The sequence below is a fragment of the Sorex fumeus genome, unplaced genomic scaffold (genome assembly GCF_029834395.1).
Source record: "Sorex fumeus unplaced genomic scaffold, SorFum_2.1 ptg000055l, whole genome shotgun sequence".
NCBI classification, from domain to species: Eukaryota; Metazoa; Chordata; class Mammalia; order Eulipotyphla; family Soricidae; genus Sorex; species Sorex fumeus.
In genome coordinates, this window is record NW_026606112.1 from 6,412,146 (window position 1) to 6,435,603 (window position 23,458).

Genomic DNA, 23,458 nt, shown 5'->3' on the forward strand with positions numbered 1-23,458 from the left:
CTACATCGAAGTACAAAGTTGGATAACTTGTTAGCTACCAAAGTCAAGACACAGAGTCAACTTCAACTGGTTACTCATCCTTTTACCTCAGTGCTGACCTCATTTTGGCAGGAAGTCTAGCAGCTCAGGACAAGTCCTAGCTGCACAATCAACACTAGAGAGAATTCCTCTAGTAATTTCCACAGAAGAACATCTTTTATTTCCAAAAAATAAAGAAAACACTACCTAGTGACTCACTAGCTCTGAGTGGATAACATACCCATCTTTCCGAAGTACCCTCCCCCCGCCCAGAGGCCAGGATTTGGACCATACAGACATCTTAAGGACAAGAAACAAGTGAGGTCCAGACCTAAAATTGAGAGCAAAGAACAAATTCCTCCAGAAGCCTTTGCTAAAATCTGGAGCAAGAGTGGATTTCCTGAGAAATTAGTGTAAAATCGATGAAAAGAGGCAAAATTCTTCATTTTTTTTCTTTAATTTGCATTATCTTTACTAGTCTTTGGAGTCCCTCTGCTGGGCTGTGAGAGTTGAAAATAATGGATGAATGGATCCTGAAGAAGAAAAATTAAAACTCTACAGCCCTTTTCATGATGCAACTAGATTGTGACCACACTAGAAAGAGTCAAACAACAACAACAACAACAATACCAACGACAAAAACAAAATATATAAGACTGGTTTTAGGTGCTGAGTTCTGTGGTGAGAAATTTAAGTCTTCCTGAAAACAGTGCATTCTTCAAAGTGTGTAGTTGCATCGGCAACGTAAATATTAGAGGGAATTTTCTCTTCTCTCTTTACCTACATCTGTTACTTTCTCAATGAAACATTCCCACTAGTGCTTCTGACAGAAAATCAATACATAACACTAAGGCAGACATATTCATAATTTTAATCTTTCTAGTAGTTTTTGAAAAGTAACAAAATATAAAATTTTTATAATCCATTTTATTTAATCTAATATATGCAGTTTATTATTATTTAAGTAGGTCAATTTAAAATCATCACTGACATTCTTCACTCCTTTTTTCTCTCTTTTCACTAAAGTTGGGAATCCAATGTGTAACCACATTAAGTATGTAGAACCAAATTACATACAACTCTACACTGGTTACCTCAAACATCTTCTGTCCTGATTTTTTTACTTTAAAAAAAACCTTACATGTAGTTGTTTTCTGGCCTAGAGTATAAATTTCTCCTCTCTGTTCCTAAAACCCTAAATATATTTTGTCCTTTAGAATTTCACTGGGATATAACTACATTCAAAAAGACTCACCCCTTCCAACAAAGATTATATGGAACTCCTATAATTCTCTGTCATCCTAATCATTCACATATCATGATAATGAAAGAGTAATATGATCAAGAAGTCAAAATCTAGTGATAAAAATATTAAAATAGTGTATGTTATGATCAAGGATTTTATTTTATTTATTATTATATAAACAAAATTACATTCACTTAGTAAAACAGAGTGAATACAATAGAATCATTGGTGAAACAAGAAAAGTGGAAAGGAACACAAGTTTAAATGAACTTGAACTCTTGCCCAAAGTCTTCAGTAGCATTGAACTTTTCTGTTCAGTCATTATATTTTCTTCTCAGAGATGAGTGAACTGAAATCTGTCAGTATCAATCTTTCATTGAACAGAATCAGTTCACATAAATTTAAATACATCTGAGGTCTCTGTCAATTTCATTTCTACCTATAAGAATATTTTAGTTGGACATTGGTGATGGGAAATGTGCACTGGTGGAGAGGGTGGGTGTTGGAACATTATATGACTGAAAACTGATTATGAACAGCTTTGCAACTGTGTATCTCACAATGTATTTATATATCTCTATTCAAGAAATTATCATATTTCAACATTTTTTTAATTTATTGTATGTCAGTTACTGTGAAGTAGCCTACATTCATTATTTGCCTTAATGTTACATATCTTTTTTTTTCTTTTTTATTAGTGAAACACCATGAGGTACAGTTGTAGATTTACAAATTTTTGTGCTTGGATCTCGGTCATACCACGATCAAATACCCATTCCTCCACCAGTGCCCATTTTCCACCACCAGGATAATATCCCTCCCCCCCCATCCTCCCATCCCCTCATCCCCCCTTGCCACTGTGGCAGGGCATTCCCCCCTGTTCTCTCTCTCCTCCTGGGCGCTGTGATCAGCCAAAGAGGCATTGAGTGGCGAACATGTTCAGTCCAGTCTACTTTCAACCTGCATCTCCCCTCCTGGGAGGATCCTCCAAACACCCTCCACTTGGTGTTCCCCTTTCTATCTGAATTGTCCTTTCCCCTAGAATACCCAGCTGGCCTCTAAGTTATGGAGTAATTCTCCTGGTGTTGCTCTCAGCTATTCTTGGGTAATAATCTCATATTTTATTATTTTATATCCCCCAGATGAATGCTAACTTTCTATGTCTATCCCTCTCTTTCTAACTCATTTTGCTTAGCATGATACTTTCCATATTGTACCACTTGTATGTAAAGTTCATGACTTCATCTTTTCTAAGAGCCACATAGTACTCCATTGTGTAGATGTACCAAAGTTTCTTTAACCAGTCATCTGTTCTTGGGCACTCAGGTCTCTTCCAGTTTCTGGCTACTGTAAAGAGTGCTGCAATGAACAAACAAGTGCAGATGTCACTTCGGCTACACGTTTTTGCCTCTCTGGGATATATTCCCAGGAGTGGTATCGCTGGGTCAAATGGGAGCTCAATTTCTAAATTTTTGAGGAACGTCCATACTGTTTTCCAGAAGGGCTGAACCAGTGGGCATTCCCACCAACAGTGAAGGAGTGTCCCTTTCTCGACACATCCGTACCAGCAACGGTTGCTTTTTTTCTTTTGAATGTGGGCCAGTCTCTGAGGTGTGAGATGGTATCTCATTGTGGTTTTGATCTGCATCTCCCTGATGATTAATGATGTAGAGCATTTTCTCATGTGCTTTTTTGCCATTCGGATTTCTTCTTTGAGAAAGTTTCTGTTCATTTCATTGCCCCATTTTTGGATGGGGTTGGATGTTTTCTTCTTGTGGAGTTCAACCAGTATTTTGTATATCCTTGATATCAAGCCCTTGTCAGATGTGTATTCGGCGAATATTCTTTCCCATTCTGTAGGCTGTCTTTGTATTTTGGTCACTGTTTCTTTGGAGGTACAGAAGCTTCTTAGTTTAAGATAGTCCCATTTATCTATCTCTGTTTTCACTTGCTCGGCCAGTGGCGTGTCATCTTTGAACATACCATTAGCCTCAATGTCATGGAGGGTTTTGCCAACTTTGTCTTCAATGTATCTTATGGTTTCTGGTCTGATGTTGAGGTCTTTAATCCATTTTGATCTTACCTTTGTACATGGTGTTAGGCAGAGTTCTGAGCCCATTTTTTTGCATGTAGCCATCCAGTGATGCCAGCACAATTTGTTAAAGAGGCTTTCCTTACTCCACTTCACATTTCTTGCACCTTTATCAAAGATTAGATGATCATATGATTGGGGGGTGATGTCAGTGTATTCAACTCTGTTCCATTGGTCTGCAGTTCTGCCTTTTTTCCTGTACCATGCTGTTTTGATTATTACCGCTTTGTAGTAAAGTTTGAAGTTCGGGAGGTTGATTCCTCCCATTTTCTTTTTCCCCAGAATTGCTTTAGCTATTCGTGGGGGTTTATTGTTCCATATAAATTTCAGGAGTGTTTGCTCCATTTCTTTGAAGACTGTCATGGGTATCCTTATAGGAATTGCATTGAATTTGTACAGTGCTTTCGGTAGTATTGCCATTTTGACAATGTTAAGCCTTCCGACCCATGAGCAGGGGATGTCTTTCCATTTCCTCATGTCCTCTTTAATTTCCTGAAGTAGCGTTTTGTAGTTTTCTTTGTACATGTCCTTTACTTCCTTAGTTAAGCTGATTCCTAGGTACTTGATTTTCTGGGGCACAATTGTGAACGGGATTGATTTTTTCATGTAGCTTTCCTCTCTCTCACTGTTTGCGTATAGGAAAGCCATGGACTTTTGGGTATTGATTTTATAACCTGCAACTTTACTATACAAGTCTATTGTTTCTAGGAGTTTTTTGGTGGAGGTTATTGGGTTCTCTAAGTATAGTATCATATCATCTGCAAATAGTGAGAGCTTTATTTCTTCCTTTCCTACCTGAATGCCCTTAATGTCTTTTTCTTGCCTAATTGCTATTGCAAGTACTTCCAGTACTATATTGAACAGCAGTGGAGAGAGTGGGCATCCTTGTCTCGTCCCTGATCTTAGAGGGAAGGCTCTCAGTTTTTCCCCATTGAGGATGATGCTTGCTGTAGGCTTATGGTAGATGGCTTTAACTATGTTGAGGAAAGTCCCCTCTATGCCCATTTTGGCTAGGGTTTTCATCATAAAGGGGTGCTGGATCTTGTCAAATGCTTTCTCTGCATCTATTGATATGATCATATGCTTTTTATCTTTTCTTTTGTTGATATGATGGATTATGTTGATTGATTTCCGAATGTTAAACCATCCTTGCATCCCTGGGATGAATCCTACTTGGTCATGGTGTATGATCTTTTTGATGAGTAGTTGGATTCTATTTGCTAGTAGTTTGTTGAGGATCTTTGCATCTGTGTTCATCAGGGATATCGGCCTGTAGTTCTCTTTCTTTGTGTTATCTCTGTCTGCTTTTGTTATCAGTGTGATATTTGCTTCATAGAAACTGTTCGGAAGTGTATTTGATATTTCAATTTCATGGAAAAGCTTAAAGAGGATTGGGAGTAAGTCTTCTTTAAAGATTTGGAAGAATTCACTGGTGAATCCATCCGGGCCTGGGCTTTTGTGCTTGGGGAGACTTTTTATTACCATTTCAATTTCCTTGATGGTGATAGGTCTGTTCAGGTATTCCAGGTCTTCTTGGTTCAGCCTTGGGAGTCTGTAGGAGTCTAGGAATTTATCCATTTCCTCGAGGTTTTGATGTTCTGTGGCATAAAGCTTTTCAAAGTACTCCCTGAGGATCCTTTGAATTTCTGTAGTTTCTGTTGTAATGACCCCCTTTTCATTTCTGATTCGGTTTATTAGGGTTTTCTCTCTCCCTTTCTTTGTGAGTTTTGCTAGGGGCTTATCGATTTTGTTAATTTTCTCAAAGAACCAGCTCTTGGTTTCATTGATCTTTCGGATTGTTTTCTGGGTTTCCATCTCATTAATCTCTGCTCTGAGTTTTATTATTTCCTTCCTCCTGTTAGGATTGTGCTCCTTTTGTTGGTCCTTCTCCAAGTTCTTAAACTGTGAGGTTAGTTTATTTATGTGGGCTCGCTCCTCCTTCCTGAGGAATGCTTGTAGAGCTATAAACTTTCCTCTTAAGACTGCTTTTGCTGTGTCCCATAGGTTTTGGTAACTCGTGTCCTCATTTTCATTCGTTTCTAGGAATCTTTTGATTTCCTCTTTAATTTCCTGTCTAAGCCACTCGTTGTTTAATAGCGCACTGTTTAATTTCCATGTGTTTAATTTAGTTTTCTGTTTTTGTGTGTGATTTACTTCTAATTTCAGCGCATTATGGTCTGAGAAGATTGTTGATATAATCTCTATCTTCTTAATTTTATGGAGGCATGTTTTGTGGCTCTGCATGTGGTCTATCTTGGAGAACGTTCCATGTACGCTTGAGAAGAATGTGTATTGAGCTTTTTGTGGATGAAATGTCCTGTATATATCTACTAAGCCCCTTTCTTCCATTGTTTCCCTCAGATGAAGTATGTCCTTGCTAAGCTTGAGTCTGGTTGATCTATCAAGAGGTGACAAAGCGGTGTTGAGGTCTCCCACTAGTATTGTGTTGCTATCGATGTCTTTTTCCAAATCTATGAGTAATTGTTTTAAGTACTTTGCTGGTCTCTCATTAGGTGCATATACATTTATTATTGTAAGTTCTTCCTGTTGTACAGATCCTTTGGTCAATAGGAAATGGCTTTCACTGTCTCTTATGACCTTCTTCACTCTGAAATCGATGTGGTCTGATATTAGGATAGCTACCCCAGCTTTTTTCTGGGAGCTGTTTGCCTGTAGGATTGTTTTCCAGCCTTTGACTCTGAGTCTGTGTTTGCTTTGACTATTGAGATGTGTTTCTTGAAGGCAGCAGAATGTTGGGTTCAATTTTCTAATCCATCCTGCCACTCTATGTCTTTTAATTGGTGCGTTTAGCCCATTGACATTGAGAGAGATTATTGTTATGGGATTTTGTCCCATTGTTCTGTTGAAATTTGGTGTATTTGAGAGGTCTGTCTTGCCTTAAAGTAGCCCATTTAGTTGTACTCGTAACCATGGTTTTGAGTCTATGAAGTTCCTGAGCTGTTGTTTGTCCGTGAAACTGTGTGTTGTTCCTTCTATTATGAATGAGAGTCTCGCTGGGTAAAGTATTTTTGGAGAAGCATTTATTTCATTGAGTTTTTTTACTATGTCCCACCACTGTTTTCGGGCCATGAGGGTTTCATCAGAAAAATCAGCTGTGAATTTTAAGGATGCTCCTTTGTAAGAGATTTCTTTCTTCGATCTTGCTGCTTTCAGAATTTTGTCTCTGTCTAAGGTTTTGGTCATTTTGATCAGAATGTGTCTTGGGGTATTTTTATTCGGATTTCTTCTAGCTGGTACCCTTCGGGCCTCCTGAATGTGGTCACAAGTTTTCTTCAGCTCTGGAAATGTTGTAGCAATGATTTCTTTGACAGTTTCTTCTTCATCGAGGTTTTCTTCCTGTACATCTGGGACTCCAATAATTCTTATGTTACCCCTCTTGGCTTCATCACGATCTTCTTTTGCCATCTGTTCTTGAACTGTGAGTCTCTTTTCCATTTTCTGCTCTTTTCTGACAAGACTCTGAACTTGATCTTCGAGCTCACTGATTCTGTTCTCAGCCGCTGTTACTCTGCTGCTGAGGCCTTCCACTGAGGTTTTCAATTCGGCTACCAGGTTTTTCAGGTCCGACATTTCCGATTGCATTTTCCTCATTTCTGCCTTCAAATCCTCTTGTCTTTTATTGGCATTGGTTTCCGTTGTTTCTTTTAGTTCCCTAAGCATCCTGAGTAGCTCCCTTCTGAATTCCTTGTCAGAGAGGTTGTCTAACGCTATAGTACTGTTGGTGTCGTCTGGGCTAGCCTCGTGAATAAGAAAGTTTGGTGGGCTTTTGCGTTGCTTTACCATTGTGACCAGTGTGGTTTGGTCCTTCACACTCGCTGCTACTGTTCTAGTTGAGTGAGGAGAGGCTGCCAGGAGCCGTTCAGCTTTGTTGCTGCTAGATGCGCCTCTTTTACCTTTCTGAGTCTGACCTTCTTCTCAATCAGGCGTTATTCTTTGTTTTATAACTGACATTGAGTGAAACTTTTGCAGGCGTTACTATTTACTACTGAATTTGTATAGCTATTTTCCAACTGAACTTTTGTTGGAAATGAAGTAGGCGAGTGGGATTTTGTTGAATTGTAGTAGAAGAGGTGAGAAATTTTGTTTGGTATTAGGTAACAAGTTGATGAAAAGGATGAAAGGATGCAGGTCCAAGTTGATTGAAGTGAGTGATATACCTGCGGCCGCATAAGCGGCCGCCCGCCCAGAAGTAGGCCATGCCCACTTTTAGGCCACGCCCCCTTCTTAGAGGCCACGCCCCTAGACAATCCCAGGCCACTCCCTCCCAGGATCCTGGGATCCGCGCTGTTCTCCGGCTGGGCTCACTCGGCGGGCCGAGCGTCCGGGTTCAGGGGCGGGGCTCCGCTCGGGTCCTCCAACCCACCTGGATGGGAGGGGCCGGTGTGCTGCCGGGCACGCTGGGGCTTGGGGTCGCTGGGGGTCCGCGCTCTCCTCCCTCCTCCGGCTGCGCTCGCTCGGCGGGCCGCGCGTCCGGGTTCCAATGTTACATATCTTAAGTAATAGTTTCCAAACTATTTTTTTAATTCTAGCTTTAGTGGAATATAATGCAGTACTAAGAAGCTTTATTAATGACCTAAGTGTATATATATATATATATACATATATACATAAACTTTAGTCTTATCATATGAGCATAAATAAGCTTCTTAATGTCATAGATTATTATTTATATCAACTGTTTTTAAATAATTTTTTCAACTGTAGTCTGTATCTTCTGATTTTGTTTTCTTCCTCTGACCCTTTTGTTCTACTACTTAGCATTATATTCTCATTTCATGCCATCTCCCACTAATGGGATGTTCTTTGTGCCCTCTTTGGATTATTCTGTGGACGTCCAATTAAGAAAAACTAGTTCAACTATCTACTTCCCTCTACCCAACACTGAGGAATCATGACTGTTTACCCACTGCTTAACTATGAACCTGACCCTGTATCTATTTTGACGAGTCAGATGTCAGAAGATATGGTACAAATTCTTTGAGCAGCACTTGCTAATTGTTCATATTTTTCACTTATGACATTAACAAAAAATATTCAGACCCATTCTGTCTGTCCTTTAGCCAACTAAGAGTAGGGCCTCCAAAAAACCCAGATATGATAATTAACCCTTAACCAACCTTCAAAGTCAAGAAAATAGTAAGGGTCTTTAAAATCTTAAAGACTTAAAGTCTTTGAAATATATCAGGTCTTCAAGCATATGGATTTGTGGATGATTTATATACAACTTTTATTTCATAATAGCTATTTCCACATTTGTATAACAAAATAATTTCATATAGGCCACAGTAGTATTATAAAGATTAAATTTTGTGAAAGTTTAGAAGAATTACTCCCATCTAGAAAGAACTATATGTGTTAGGTATTATTTTTAAACAGAAAAAAGAAAAATGTAGCCAAAGAGATTTTCAATTACATGCTAAAATCAATTGTCTATAGTTGATGGTAAAATTTAAAACAGTAAATATTGAATGAAATCTGGTTCTGATTTCACTGATCTAATTGAAATACTAAAAAATTTTTAGATTTTTAGAGTTTCCTTTATATTTTAATAAACATTTACTTAAAGAGCATCATTAATGAAACCTATCCATGAGAAACGTAGCAAATAACAAATAAACAGCATAGTCTTTGAATCAGACAGACTTGAGCTCATTCACTGAATTTAAGTGTCTAAAATCCAGACTTTGATTTTGAAGAATATTGAGCTAAAGTCAAGAGGATTTGTTTCTTTCTTACATTACAAGTGCCCCTGATAGATTTTGTAAGGAAGGAATGAAATGACTTAAGTTACAGGAGTTGTTTCATTCTAGGCAGCCAGAAAAGTCTAACTTTCTAATTCTCTCCCTTGGTTCCCTGTTTCTCATGAGAGTACTGGCAGCTCTTTATGTCTCTCATGAAGATTAAGTAAAATTAAGTCTCTTCACAAAATGTTGCACTAGAAGAGAATTAATTAAAAAATGCTTCGGAAGAGGTACTTAAATACACTCAATTGTAATGATAGAATTCAAATCCCATGTAAATAAAAACAATTTAATCAAAATTAAGTTTTGTCATGGGATCACAGTAGCTCCATCAAGCTGTAGCGACAAAGACAGTTATTTTCTTTTAGACATCTTGGTATCTCTGTTCTTGCCTTGTGTTATCTAAGACAGCAAGAAAGAAGTATATGCTTTCAACAACTGCTTTAAATATTTAAGTGCATTTCTCTAATTCAATGACAGATATCATTAGTTATCTCATGTGATATTCATATCCAAAATTTTGAATGTCTTCACTTACCCTAGGGCTGGAGCGATAGCACAGCGGTAGGGCGTTTGCCTTGCACGCAGCCAACATGGCCGACCCGAGTTCGATTCCTCCGCCCCTCTCGGAGAGCCCGGCAAGCTACCGAGAATATCTCGCCCGCACGGCAGAGCCTGTCAAGCTACCCGTGACGTATTCGATATGCCAGACACAGTAACAACAAAGTCTCCAATGGAGACGTTACTGGGCCCGCTCGAGCAAATCGACGAACAACAGGAGGGCCTTTACCTTTATCTTTTTACCACTTACCCTAGAAGACAGAAAATTGATACTAATGTTTCCTAGTCATTTTTGCCAAGAAGCATAGTCCCATCAAAGGATACAAAGAAGTCTGCTGAAGAGTTTCTAAAAAGAAATGTATTATTCTGTTTAAAATACTATGCATTCTTTATCATAATTCTGCTGTCTGGAGTTTTCATAATCATCTTAAGTCAAGATGAAATTAATAGTGGAGGAGAGATAATTTTGGCTCCTTGATAATATCAAGTGATCACACACTCATTGGAAATGGTTATCTCATAGATACCAGTTATTCACAAAAGAGAAAAAAGACCTGAAGATTATCAGTTCACCAGGCTTAAAAAACACTAAGGATGAGCTTGAAGTTACTGACAGGTAATTATAATATTAGCCTGGATCTCCAAACTTCTTAAGCAACTTATAGGCGTTTCGAATATAACCAACACATTCCTAATAGAAAGAAATTCACTGTTAGACTCTACAAATGAAGTATCACAATGGAAAAAGTATTATAAAATTAATTGAAAGTAGAAAATGTGGAAGAAAAAAATATATCAGTAACTTCAACTTCCACCAACAGCCCTTAAATAGAAATGCCTTATATAAACATCATCCAAGTATTCAAATTAAGTAGCACTGCACTGCACTGCCATCCTGTTGTTCCTCGACTTGCTCGCGCAGGCACCAGTAACGTCTTCATTATGAGACTTGTTTTTACTGTTTTTGGCATTGTGAAAATGCCACAGGTAGCTTGCCAGGCTCTGCCATATAGGTGGGATACTCTTGGTAGTTTGCCAGGCTCTCCGAGAAGGACAGAGAAATTTAAAATATTATATATATATAAGTTTGTAAAAAAAATTCCCTGAACTTTTAGGAATTTAAAAAAAATATAAATAAAAGAGAGTAAAGGAGAACCATATAACTCTGTACTTACAATTATTGATATTAAGCTGTACACTTAAAAATTGAGGATAGATCTCATAATAATTGTTTTTTATCACAATACATAGATGAAGGAAGGACTTAACTCATAAAAGAAGCACTTATTCAAAGAGTGGTTAAACATTCAAACTCCTAGGTACTGGCTACTGTTTGCTTAAAAAATTAAAGTGCAACCTTCCCAAAATTGGCCCACAATTTTCTTCTTCATCATCAGCATATTGTTTCATCCAACATTCAGCACTAAGTGCATATAACAGCCTGTACCCTATTTAAATGTCCAGGATCATTCTTTAAGAGTAGATATGATGGACATGAAAGAAAACAAAAAAATCAAACCTAGGCTTGACTCCTGTTTCTAAGTCCTTACAAGCTATTCATTCTTGAAATGGTTCTTCTATTCGTTTCACTCTCAAATGTCTTCACAATTTTTAGAAAAAATAATGATCACCTCTTTGTGATGATTAAAGCTGTTTATATTAAGTTCAAGAAAGCTCCAGCTACATAAAATTATTCCCATAAATCTTGCTTTCAAAGCCAATTTATTATTATTATTATTATTATTATTATTATTATTATTGCATTTTGGGTCACACCCAACGATGCACAGGGGTCACTCCTGGCTCTGCACTCAGGAGTTACTCCTGGCGGTGCTCAGAGGACCATATGGGATGCTGGGAATTGAACTTGGGTTGGCCACATGCGAGGCAAACGCCCTACATGCTGTGCTATTTCTCCAGCCCAATTTAGACTACTATTGCCTACATATGAATATCTAATATCTTAATTGACTCTTACACTTTAAATGGGCTGGAGCGATAGCACAGCGGGTAGGGCGTTTGCCTTGCAAGTGGCCAACATGGCCGACCCGAGTTTGATTCCTCCGCCCCTCTCAGAGAGCCCGGCAAGCTACCGAGAGTGTCTCGCCCACACGGCAGAGCCTGGCAAGCTACTCGTAAGGTATTTGATATGCCAAACACAGTACCAACAAGTATCAAAATGGAGATGTTTCTGGGCCCACTCGAGCAAATCAATGAATAACGGGAAGACCGTGACTGACCGTGACACTTTAAAGTACAGATAAAAAAAAATGCTCTCAAAGTGTGTTTTGACATATCAACCTCAAGAAATCTCTTCTTTATGGTATTTATTATTTATCTCTTTTTTTTAATAATTTTATTTATTTTTTCTTCTTATATTTATTTATTAAATCACTGTGGGAAAAGTTACTAAGCTTTCAGGTTTGTCTCAGTCATACAATGATCAAACACCTTTCCCTTCACCAATACTCATTTTTCACCACCATGAACCCCAATATACTCCCCTCCCACCCCTCCCAACTCCTGTGAGGCAGATGATTTCTACTTAACTCTTCTCTACATTGATTACATTCATTATTTCAACAAAAAATGTACCATTATTGTTTAGAATTTCCCCCCCAACAATCAGAATTGCTCAGAAGGCATTGTGAAATACTTGTTTTCTATAGCTGGTATGAGAATCATATAATGCCGTAGAATGATTTTGAATTTCTGCAAAGAGCCAGATAATTACAGGATTGGTTTCTGTGTGTCTGGTGTTATGGCTGTGCTGGAGAGCCACTCATGGCGGGCAACTCGTGACCTCGGTAGGGCGTGAAGGATGACCCGGGACCACCTCCCCCTTCCCATGAGACTGCAGTTGCTCCATCACCGCCAGCTCATACCTGGCTTTCCTATTAGCTCCGAGACGGCGGCTGCCTTGTATGTGGTCCAGATGCATTTCTGCCAAAAGCCGCTGGGTTTCAAGATTTGTTTCTGAGTCTCTGGGATCATGGCTATTAATCAGCTTGATCAGGAGCCAGAGAGGCTGTTTGTGGGCGGCAACTTGGGGTCTTGTTGGGATGGGGAGGAAAAGGCTGGTTCCACCTCCATCTGGTGAGGCCCCATATGTCTCGTCACTGCAGGCCCAAACCTGACTGTTCAGTGGCCTCTGGAGGATGGCGGTCACCAGGCTGCCAGGGGAACAGGCCAAGGCACAAAACCTATTCCCATCTGGAGTGGCCCAGCGCCAGTAACCTACTGCAGGAACAGGATGCATTTCTGCCAAGAAGCCTTTGGGTTCCGAAATTCGTTTCTGTGTCTCTGGGATCATGGCCATCAAGCAGTTCAATCAGGAACCAGAGAGGCCATGCCTCCAATTATATAGCTGGGCTGGAGGTGGTTTGTGGGTATGTCTCCCACATACCTAACTTTTGGCCGTTTACTTTCTTGGTGAACTTTGCCCCAAGTTTTTGGGGTCTGGCCAAAGGCACAACAGCAATTTTGGGGTATCTGAAAGTCTGACGGTGCTATCAGGCTGCTGATGCATTCGCATCACAGGTACAGATTGACCTGCTGGCAACACCGTACCCCCTAGTTATTTCTCTCTTATACAGCTCAACGGACATGTGGTCCATGTAGTATGTATTACATTTTAGATAAATGTCCTCTGTTAAAATATCAGCTTTAATAGATTATTATTATTTGTCTTTCTGGTATCTTTATGGTTGCACACTGTGCTCTTCTTGGGGTATATAAATAATTATTGATAAACTTTGTTTGGTTATAGAGACATCATGATTTTCAATATACAAAATTCACCTCCCTCATTTCAAATGGGAAAATAACATATTAAGTATGATATACATTCCTAAATTCCCAATGAAAACTAAAATCTCTTTGAAAATTAGGTAACTGATTTTTCTCCTAAAGAAATAAACCTGCTTTTTTACCAAGCAATATTTTCATGGTTTCTATAATAAGACTTCAACATGAACTCATTGTTGAAGAATTGTCACCTTGGAAACTGACTTAAAATAAATTAAAAATAGAAAATCTCCCTGAAAGGACTATGATTTTATATTTCTTACATTCTCAGATAAATAATCTCAAAAGATTACTCATTTCTAACATAAAGAAAATAGCTGGATTAAAAATGATTTTTTATTTTTTTGAGAAATAGGTCAAGGTTTTATTTGTATTTATACATTCCTTACAACATTTCTTACAAAATGCTAACTTACTTATGTCACCTTGACATCATACAAAGATTAAATTTCTTAATCCAATCTTTAAAAATAAGGCTAAAATTAAGACTGTGATTAAATTACTATATTTGAGGTACAATAACTATTTTTTCAGGAAAGAAATTACTAAAAATTAAATAAACTACCAGAATACAACTTCTTCCAAAATAAAATAACATTGCCAAAGGCAATAGAAAGGAAGAGCAAGAGAACAGGTCTTCAGTGGAAAGCTTGTCACTGGGTGGGACAGGGAGGGATAAGTTAGGGAAAAGAACACTAGGACAATAGGGGAGGGGAAAGGTACCTGTCACAGAGGCAACCTGGGGGATGTGTGGGAAACTGGGGACATTAGTGGAGGAAAGTAGACACTGGTAAAGTGATTGGCATTGGAAAACTGTACACCTGAATCTCAATTATAAATATTTTTGTAAATTTGTGGTTCATGGTGAGTAAAAAAAATAAAATAGAATACAATTTTAAAGGGTTAAAAGGATCCTTAAAAAATACAAGTGATACTACATGGAACGTATCATGCTAAGCGAAATGAGTCAGAAAGAGAAGGACAGACATAGAAAGATTGCATTCATCTGGGGAACATAAAGTAACAAAATAGGAGACTAACACCCAAGAATAGCCAAGATAAATACCAGGAGGTTTACTCCATGGCTTGGAGGCCAGCCACACACTCTAGGGGTAAAGGCAACTCAGATAGAGAACAGAGCACCAAATGAAGGGTATTGGGAAGATCCGTCCAGGATGGGAGATGCATGCTGAAAGTAGACTATAGATCAAACATGATTGCCACTCAATTCCTCTTTTGCAAACCACAACACCCAAAAAGATAGAGAGAACAGAAGGGAGTGCCGCCACAGAGGCAGGGTGGGATGGGGGTCATGGGGGGTGGGAGGGATACTGAGATCTGTGGTGGTGGGAAATGGGCACTGGTGGATTGATGGGTACTCGATCATTGTATAACTGAAACCCAAGCACAAAAATTTGTAAGTCTACAACTGTACCTCATGGTGTTTCACTAATTTTTTAAAAAATGTATTTAGAATCCTTGTCATAGAAAACATATCATATATTAATGTATAATAATGTCCATTTTTAGATGTGTATACTATAGATAATTTTGGTTTGGGGGCTATGCCTGGCCTTGCTTAGGGCTTACTTTTACATCAGTACCCAGGGACCATCAGTAGCAGTGCTCTCAGAACCATACATACTGATGAGGAAGGAACTGGAGTTGGACATGTGAAAGACACAAAGATAATTTTATCCTATGGATACTGTAAATATTTTTAATGTTTGCATAGAATTTTATCTTACTATTGTTATTTTAGACAGGGAGATTACATTTCCTCTGATAATTTGGGTGACATGTTTTCTTTCCATATACTGATGTGTTTAGGTAATTCATTTCTTAGTATTTTCAAAGCATTCAACAACAATAATATAAAGCTTATGAGCATTTTAAAATTCCAATACTCAGGGATATGGTGTCACCAACAGGTCAACCTGTACCTGCGGGACGAGTGCATCAGCAGCCTGATGGTACCTTCAGGTTTCCTAATACCTCAAAATCGCCAACATGCCTTTGACCAGACCTGAACAACTTGGGGCCAAGTTTACCAAGAAATTTAGAAGCCAAAATTTGGGTATTTGGGAACCACACCCACAAACCACCTCCAGATCAGTTCTAAAAGATAATTTATTGTCCTCATTTCAGAGCCTCATAAGTAAATCTTGAAAGAGATCAAAAGCTGCAGTTAATCTTGGACCTGTGCATGGCTAAGACTGGGGTAAATCAAAGGGGGGTGGATTGACTTGGTGCCCGTTCAAGCAGAGCTCCCAGCAGTTGCTTGCTTCCACAATCCAAAATTGTCTCTATACCCCGAGGCTAATTTCATCGTTTCAGGATGGACCTCACCAAGATATAATCTGATGAAAATTTGGGCATGCGGGTTTTGTGACTGAAATCTCCAGGGTTTCTCGGGGTCTGGATTGGCTATCCGCCTCCACCTCCCTGTACTCAAAGCCTTGGCGGTCACATCACACCCCAAAGCGGCCACCCAATTGAAAAGCTATTCCAGCCTTACTGTCCTGATAAAAATACCAAATGCCCTGAATAAACAAACATGAGCTCTTAGCACCTGTACTGTAAACCATAATGCACAAAAGAAAAAGGAGATAAAACTAGAAAATAAATGCTTCCCATAGAGGGAGGCTAAGGGTGGAGGTTGGGGTGTTGCGGGATGGTGGTAGGGAAAGAGGGAACATTGATGGTGGAAAATGTACACTAGTGGAGGCATGAGTGATGGATCATTGTATGACTGAAATCCAAGTATGAACAGCTTTGTAATGGTCTATCTTACAGATATTCAATCATTTAAAAAGAATTTTTAAAGTAATGTGCAATTCATGCCCAATTCAATCAGCTTAATCAATAGCTGAATAAATAACAATGCTCCTACGTTGGGTGGAGTGAAAGTACAGCGGGTAAGGTGTTTGCCTTGCACACAGCCAACCTGGGTTTGATTTGAGAGCCCAGCAAGCTACCGAGAGTATCCTGCCCTCACAGCAAAGCCTGGCAAGCTACCTGTGACATATTTGATATGCCAAAAACAGTAACAAGTCTCACAATGGAGATGTTACTGGTGCCCACTCAAGCAAATCGATGAACAATGGGAGGAGAGTGCTACTCCTACATTAAATAAAAAAATAAATAAATAAATAAAAATCCCAACACTCTCCTTTTACTTTTTTTCTGTGTTCCAATGGGTGTCTTACCTCAAAGACTGTATTTATGCATTCACCTTGTTCTATTTGTCTTTGTATCACTTCAAGACATAATAAATTGAAAACCTCATCAAAATATTATTTTTAACGGGAAATTGATTAGTTGAAGAAAACTTCAGTCACACTATCAATTAAACCATTTTCAATTGGTGATGCCACTAACTTTAGTACAACTCTATTTTAAACAGATCACAAAAATAATAGACAAATTAAATTACCAAACACTTACAAAAATCATTAAGGAATTGATAAAAACCTATAGCCATGTTGTTGGGCTTTTTTTGTTAAAACAACAACAAAAAAATTAACCAATTGTTTTTGTTCTAACTCTAGGTATTTTCTCTTGACCAGATATTATCTGTATTGTCCTCTGATTTTCTGTAGGATTGGGGATAGTCTACCAATAACATGTGTGACTCAGCTTTTGTCATTTCCTTTCTTTCAAAAGTTTCATAATAAAGGGTAGATTTTCATCAAATATATGTCTATATTGGTATATTTCTATACCAACTCGCAGCTGTACAGAGTGTGCAAATGCTGGAAGTACAATTCTTCAACACCTCAGTCCCTCTCTCAGAATCCATGGGAATAGTTGGCTCTGACGTTCCTTCTTTATTGTGATGGATGCTTTAAAATTTCCTGTATTTGTGAGGGATGAAAGTAATATTGAGTACATCTCTACTGAATTTGTTCTATGCACTTTTATGGAGTTAACATTAATATAGGCAATGTTTGTTGAGTACTAACATATGTTATATAATAGATCTTGAAAAGCAACTATTAAATCAAATGAAATATTATGCCCAAAGAAATCCATGTATTTAGGAAGGTTAATGTGTCTAGTGATGAAGATAAATAATAACAAATTATTGACACAGAGTTAACCCTTAAATTTTGATGGACTGATACTTGCCCAGTTAGAATTCTGAGTATGAATTTTGTTGTTTTATAAAAAGTATTTTTGAGGTACTATGGGCTTGGAGTGTTAGCACAGCAGTAAGGCATTTACCTTATGCTTGGCCAACCTGACCGACCCGGGTTCAATTCCTCCGCCCTTCTCGGAGAGCTTGGCAAGCTACTGAGTATCTTTCTCACAAGGCAAAGCTTGGCAAGCTACTCGTGATGTATTTGATATGCCAAAGACAGTAACAAGAAGTCTCACAATGGAGACGTTACTGGTCCCACTCGAGCAACTCAATGAACAACTGGAGGACAGTGACAGTGACAGTGACAGTGACAGTGAGGTACTATGATTTGCAACACTGTTTCTGAGAGGGTTTCAGGAATGTGATATTCCAACACCACACCCATCATGAGAGTGTGTCCTTGCTCACCTTTCCACACATCATTATCATGGGAATGTCAATTCTGTACACAGTTCACAGACTCTATTTCCTTTGGCCATTTGTTATTCTTTTATTTTATTCTCTGATTATTTTGTATCCTACATATCAGAGTGGCCATTGTTCTAAAACTTCTGTTAACTATATAAGCAGTTGCATCCATGTATTTTATATATGTATTGTGCACTGTATTCTTAGAGCAAAGCAAGCTAGAAAAAAATGAAAAGTTATTAAGGAAATAATAGAGAAAAAAATCACATTTAGAATACTAGACTCATTTACCCAAAACTGAAGATTATGTCATTTGCGTTTAAGAAAAACAGTGTATAAATTAGTAGATCTGCACAATTCAAACCTGCGTAATTCAAGAGTTAACTTTATAATTCAGCTGAAAATGATACATGCTATTGAAAAAAACAAGAAAATAGAGATCATTGGCAGGTTGGGAAGTATTGTTAATGTAAACAACGAAGTAAGGGGAAAGTAACGACCTTGCAAAAAGATATGACAAGTATTGGGTTTTTTTTTTTTTTTTTGCTTTTTTAGTCACGCCCAGTAATGCACAGGGGTTACTCCTGGCGGTGCTCAGGGAACCATATGGGATGCTGGAAATCGAACCCGGGTTGGCCACGTGCAAGGCAAACGCCCTACTCGCTGTGCTATCTCTCCAGCCCCATATTGGGTTTTTTTTTATTGCATTTTAATTGTTAGTTACTGTGATGGGTTTCTTTCTTCGTATGCTTCAAGACACATTACCTACTATTGTATTTATTTATTTATTTACATATTTTTTAATTGAGTCTTCATGAGGTACACAGCTACAAAGCTGTTTGTGATCAGGTTTCAGTCTTACCATGTTTGAACAGTCATCCCTCCACCAGTGTACATTTCCCACCACCAACAAACCCAGTTTCCCACCTCTCTCTCTCTGTCTCTCTCTCTCTCCCTCTCTCTCTGCCTCTCTCTCTCTTCCTCCTCTTTCAGGATTTGCAGTACAGATACTGAGATTATTATGTTTGTTCCCTTATCTACTTTCAGCATGCAGAAATGTGGATATGATCACTTCTTATCCAGAGTGATCATTTCCACTTATCTTTGTCATAGTTGTTCCTTCTCTATCCCAACCTTTAGTGCCATTTCCCCAAGCACTTGAAGCAGACTTCCAACCCTGGACCAATCCTCCTGGTCCTTGTTTCTACCATCCTTAGGTATTAGTCACATATTATGGTTTTTACATACTACAAAAGAGTGCAGTCATTCTATGTCTGTAATTCTCCTTCTGACTCATTTCATTCAGCATGATACTTTCCAAATATATCTATTTATAAGCAAATTTCATTACTTCATTTTTCCTAACAGGTACATAATATTCCATTGTCTACCATAGTTTCTTTATCCAGTCATCTATTCTCGTGCTCTCAGATTGTTTCCAGATTCTCGCTATCATGAATAAATATAGAAGTACATATGGTGTTTCTGTTATGTGTTTTTTAGGCCCCGGGGTATATTCCCAAAAACGGTATTGCTGCATCATAGGGAAGCTCAATTTCTAGCTCTTTTGAGGAATGCCTATATTCTTCTCCAAAAAAGCTGAACCAGTCAGCATTCCCACCAACTATGAAGAAGAGTCCCTTTCTCCCCACATCCACGCCATAACTTGTCGTCTGATTCTTTTTGATATGTGCCAGTGTCTGTGGTGTGAGATATCTCATTGTTGTTTTGATTCGCATCTTCCTGATGATTGTTGTTCCTGATGATTGCCAGTGTCTGTGGTGTGAGATATCTCATTGTTGTTTTGATTCGCATCTTCCAGCATAGCATATTTTTTCGCGTTTCTTTTGGCCATTCTACTTAGAGGAAGTTTCCGCTCATTTCTTCTCCTCATTTTTTGATGGAATTGGATTTTTTTCTTGTAAAGATATACCACTGCCTTATATATCATTAATATTAACCCCTTATAAGATGGATATTGGATAAATTATTTTTTCTCATTTTGTGAGCTGTCTCTGTATCTTGATCACTGTTTCTTTTGAGATGCAGAAATTTCTTCATTTTATGCAGTCCCATTTGTTTATTTTTGCTTCCACTTGCTTGGTCAGTGGTGTTTCAACTTCGAAGATGTCTTTAGCTTCAGTGTCACGTAGGGTTCTGCACACCTTTTTCTCCACAATACTTATGGATTCAGGTCTGATACAGAGGTCTTTAATCCATTTTGATCTGACTTTTGTGCTCAGCGTTACATCACAGATGTTAGAAAAGAAAAGGATATCAAAGATATTCTGAAGTAAAGGAAGAAGTCAAGTTTTCCTTTCTGCAGATGACCTAATAATATAGTTAGAAAAACCCAAAGATCTACAAAAAAGAAATACTAGAAACAATCATTTGTAAAGTGACAGGTTAAAACTATTTTTAACAAAAAAACAATACCCCAAAGTCCATGACTATTCTATACAAAAATAATGAAAGAGAAGAGAGAGAGATTAGAAAAACAATCACAATCATGCCTCAAAAAACCAATTACGTTGAAATCAGTTTAGCTAAGGAGATGAAAAACCTACACAAAGAAAACTACAAAACAATACTTCAAAAAATAAAAAAGGACCTGAGAAAATGGAAACACATCCCCTGCTCATATATTGGGAGGATTAACATTGTTAAAATGCAATACTCCCCAAAATATTATACAGAGTCAATGCAGTTCCTATAAGGCCACCCATGACGTTTTTCAAAGAAATAGATCAAACACTGCTGGAATTCTTTTTTATTTTTTTAGTCTCAATGTTGTTTTTTCCTGTTCTTTTATTCATTTTTTTTATTTTATAAGGTGATTCACAATATTTGATTACAGTTAATATTCAAACACCAATCCGATCACCATTACACCTTCCCACCACCAAATTTGGGATGTTTCTATCCCAAGCCCCAAGTCCTGTCCCAAACTACAATCAAAGTAATATATTTTGTATTGTCTGTTATTGAAAACTGCTAAAAATGCTACAAAAAGTATCCATAGAGGAGACAGTGTGAAGATTGTTCTATTTTCGTAGGGGTCATTAAGAATACTTTAGAATATCACTAACAGGTTGTTAAAGGTTGAGTGATGTGAGCTTTCATATATATCTGAAACTATGTAAACATGTATGTGTATATGTGTGTGTGTGTGTGTGTGTGTGTGTCCTCCCGTTGTTCATCGATTTGCTCGAGAGGGCCCAGTAACGTCTCCATTGTGAGACTTCTTGTTACTGTTTTTGGCATATTGAATACTCTCGGTAGCTTGCCAGTCTCTCCGAGGGGGGCAGAGGAATTGAACCTGGCTCGGCAGGGCTGGCTGCGCGCAAGGCAAACGCCCCACCACTGTGCTCTCTCTCTCTCTCTCTCTCTCTCTATATATATATATATATGTACATATATATATGTACATATATATACACATATATATATATACATATATATTGCCTACTATTTGAATCCCATCAAGTGTGGTGTGGTATTAAGGGAGAATGAGTATGGAGTGTCTTATGATGTGTCGTGTGGCTGTGAATGCGGACACACAGTATAGGAATATGTTCAATTGCACGTGGGACTCAGCCTGAACATGTGGGGACCAGCCTTGATCATGGTGATAATTGGATTCTACTCCTGAAATTCTTTTTTTTTTTTCATTTTGGGTCACACCCAACGATGCACAGGGGTTATTCCTGGATCATATACTCAGGAATTACTCCTGGTGGTGCTTGGGTGACCGATGCTTGGGATGCTGGGAATCGAACCTGGGTCAGCTACATGCAAGGCAAACGTCCTATCCCCTGTGCTATCACTCCAGCCCCTACTCTGGAATTCTTATGGAACAACAAACCCCCCACAAATATATATCTAAAGCAATACTTGGGGAAAAGAAGATAGGCGGTAACACCTCCCCCAACTTCAAATTGTACTACAAAGCAGCAATAATTAAAGCAGCATTTGAATGTAGTCAGATCCACATATCAATGGAACAGAGTCGAATTTCCTGACACCAACCCTGGGGCTGGAGGGATAGCACAGCAGGTAGGGTAGGGCGTTCGCCTTACAAGCGGCCAACATGGCCGATCTGAGTTCGATTCCTCCGCCCCTCTCGGAGAGCCCGGCAAGCTACCGAGAGTATTCGATATGCCAAACACAGTAACAAAAAAGTCTCCAATGGAGACGTTACTGGGCCCGCTCGAGCAAATCGACGATCAACGGGAGGGCCTTTACCTTTACCTTTACCTTTACTCTCTGATAAAGAGGCAAGAAATATGAAACTAGGCAAGGAAAGCCTCTTCAATAAGTGGTGTTGGGGAAATTGGGCAGCTACATGCAAAACCAAAAAAAAAAGAAATGAACCCTGCTATTGTATTTAGCAATGAGCTATATGAGGCACCTGGGTAAAGGAATAGTAAGACAGAAGACTCTGGGCTCATTTTATGTCATAAACTATATTCAGAGTAAATATGTATACCAAAGTCACATAAATTGAATCTGATCAAAACCATCTGGGGCATTTGCTCAAAACGATTTACCAAATTTACATGCCAGGGTCTCTGGGGCAGGGTGGGAGGTGTGGATTGTGAATCCCCTGATGGCCCCAAAATAATCAAGATATTTATGCTTGCCAACAAAGATTAGACTAGTGGCTTAATCTCTTCTAATTCATTTAAAGGATTACAGATCCACAAAGTAAGATATGATAGGAATGAGTTACTCCAAAGAAGATAATTAATTGGAAGTAGTGTAGTCTTCTAGTGCTATCTTACAAACTAAAAGCAAGTATGCTTTATAAATGCTAATTATACTGGCTTCATTTTTATTATGAATCATCCTGCCTGGCATGCAAGAGTTCAGTGAGGATCCTATTAATACATGTTGGCTTGTAGGAATTTGCTCAAATTTGAGCCTAGGTTTGTACTTTAAGGGGTCACCTTGTCAAAAATAAGTTTTTCATCAGAGACCCAATTTTGAAGTTGAGAATACCAGTTGTCTCTACAGAACAGGCTCTCTTGAAAGTGAACAAAACCAATCATTTTGGGAGAATTAAAAATACAATGTCAACCAAACATAGAAAATCAAATTGCCTAAAAATATTAAATTGCTTAAAATTCATCAGATTACTGATACAAAATTAACATTTTAGAGACTGCCACAGATATATGTGTATAATACATATATTGAGATATTTGAATTATTTGTACAAAAATATTGCACAATATATTTAACTCTTAAGTATATCTTTAAGTCCTCTAAAACTTACAGGTTATTTAAATAGGTGGTGGGGGGGGGGTCTTTGTTCAGGGGTGAGGTTTGCGTCACACCAGACTATACTCAATGCTCTGTGCTCTGAGATCACTCCTAGAGGGGATCCGGGACCCTATTCATTGTTGAGAATCAAACCT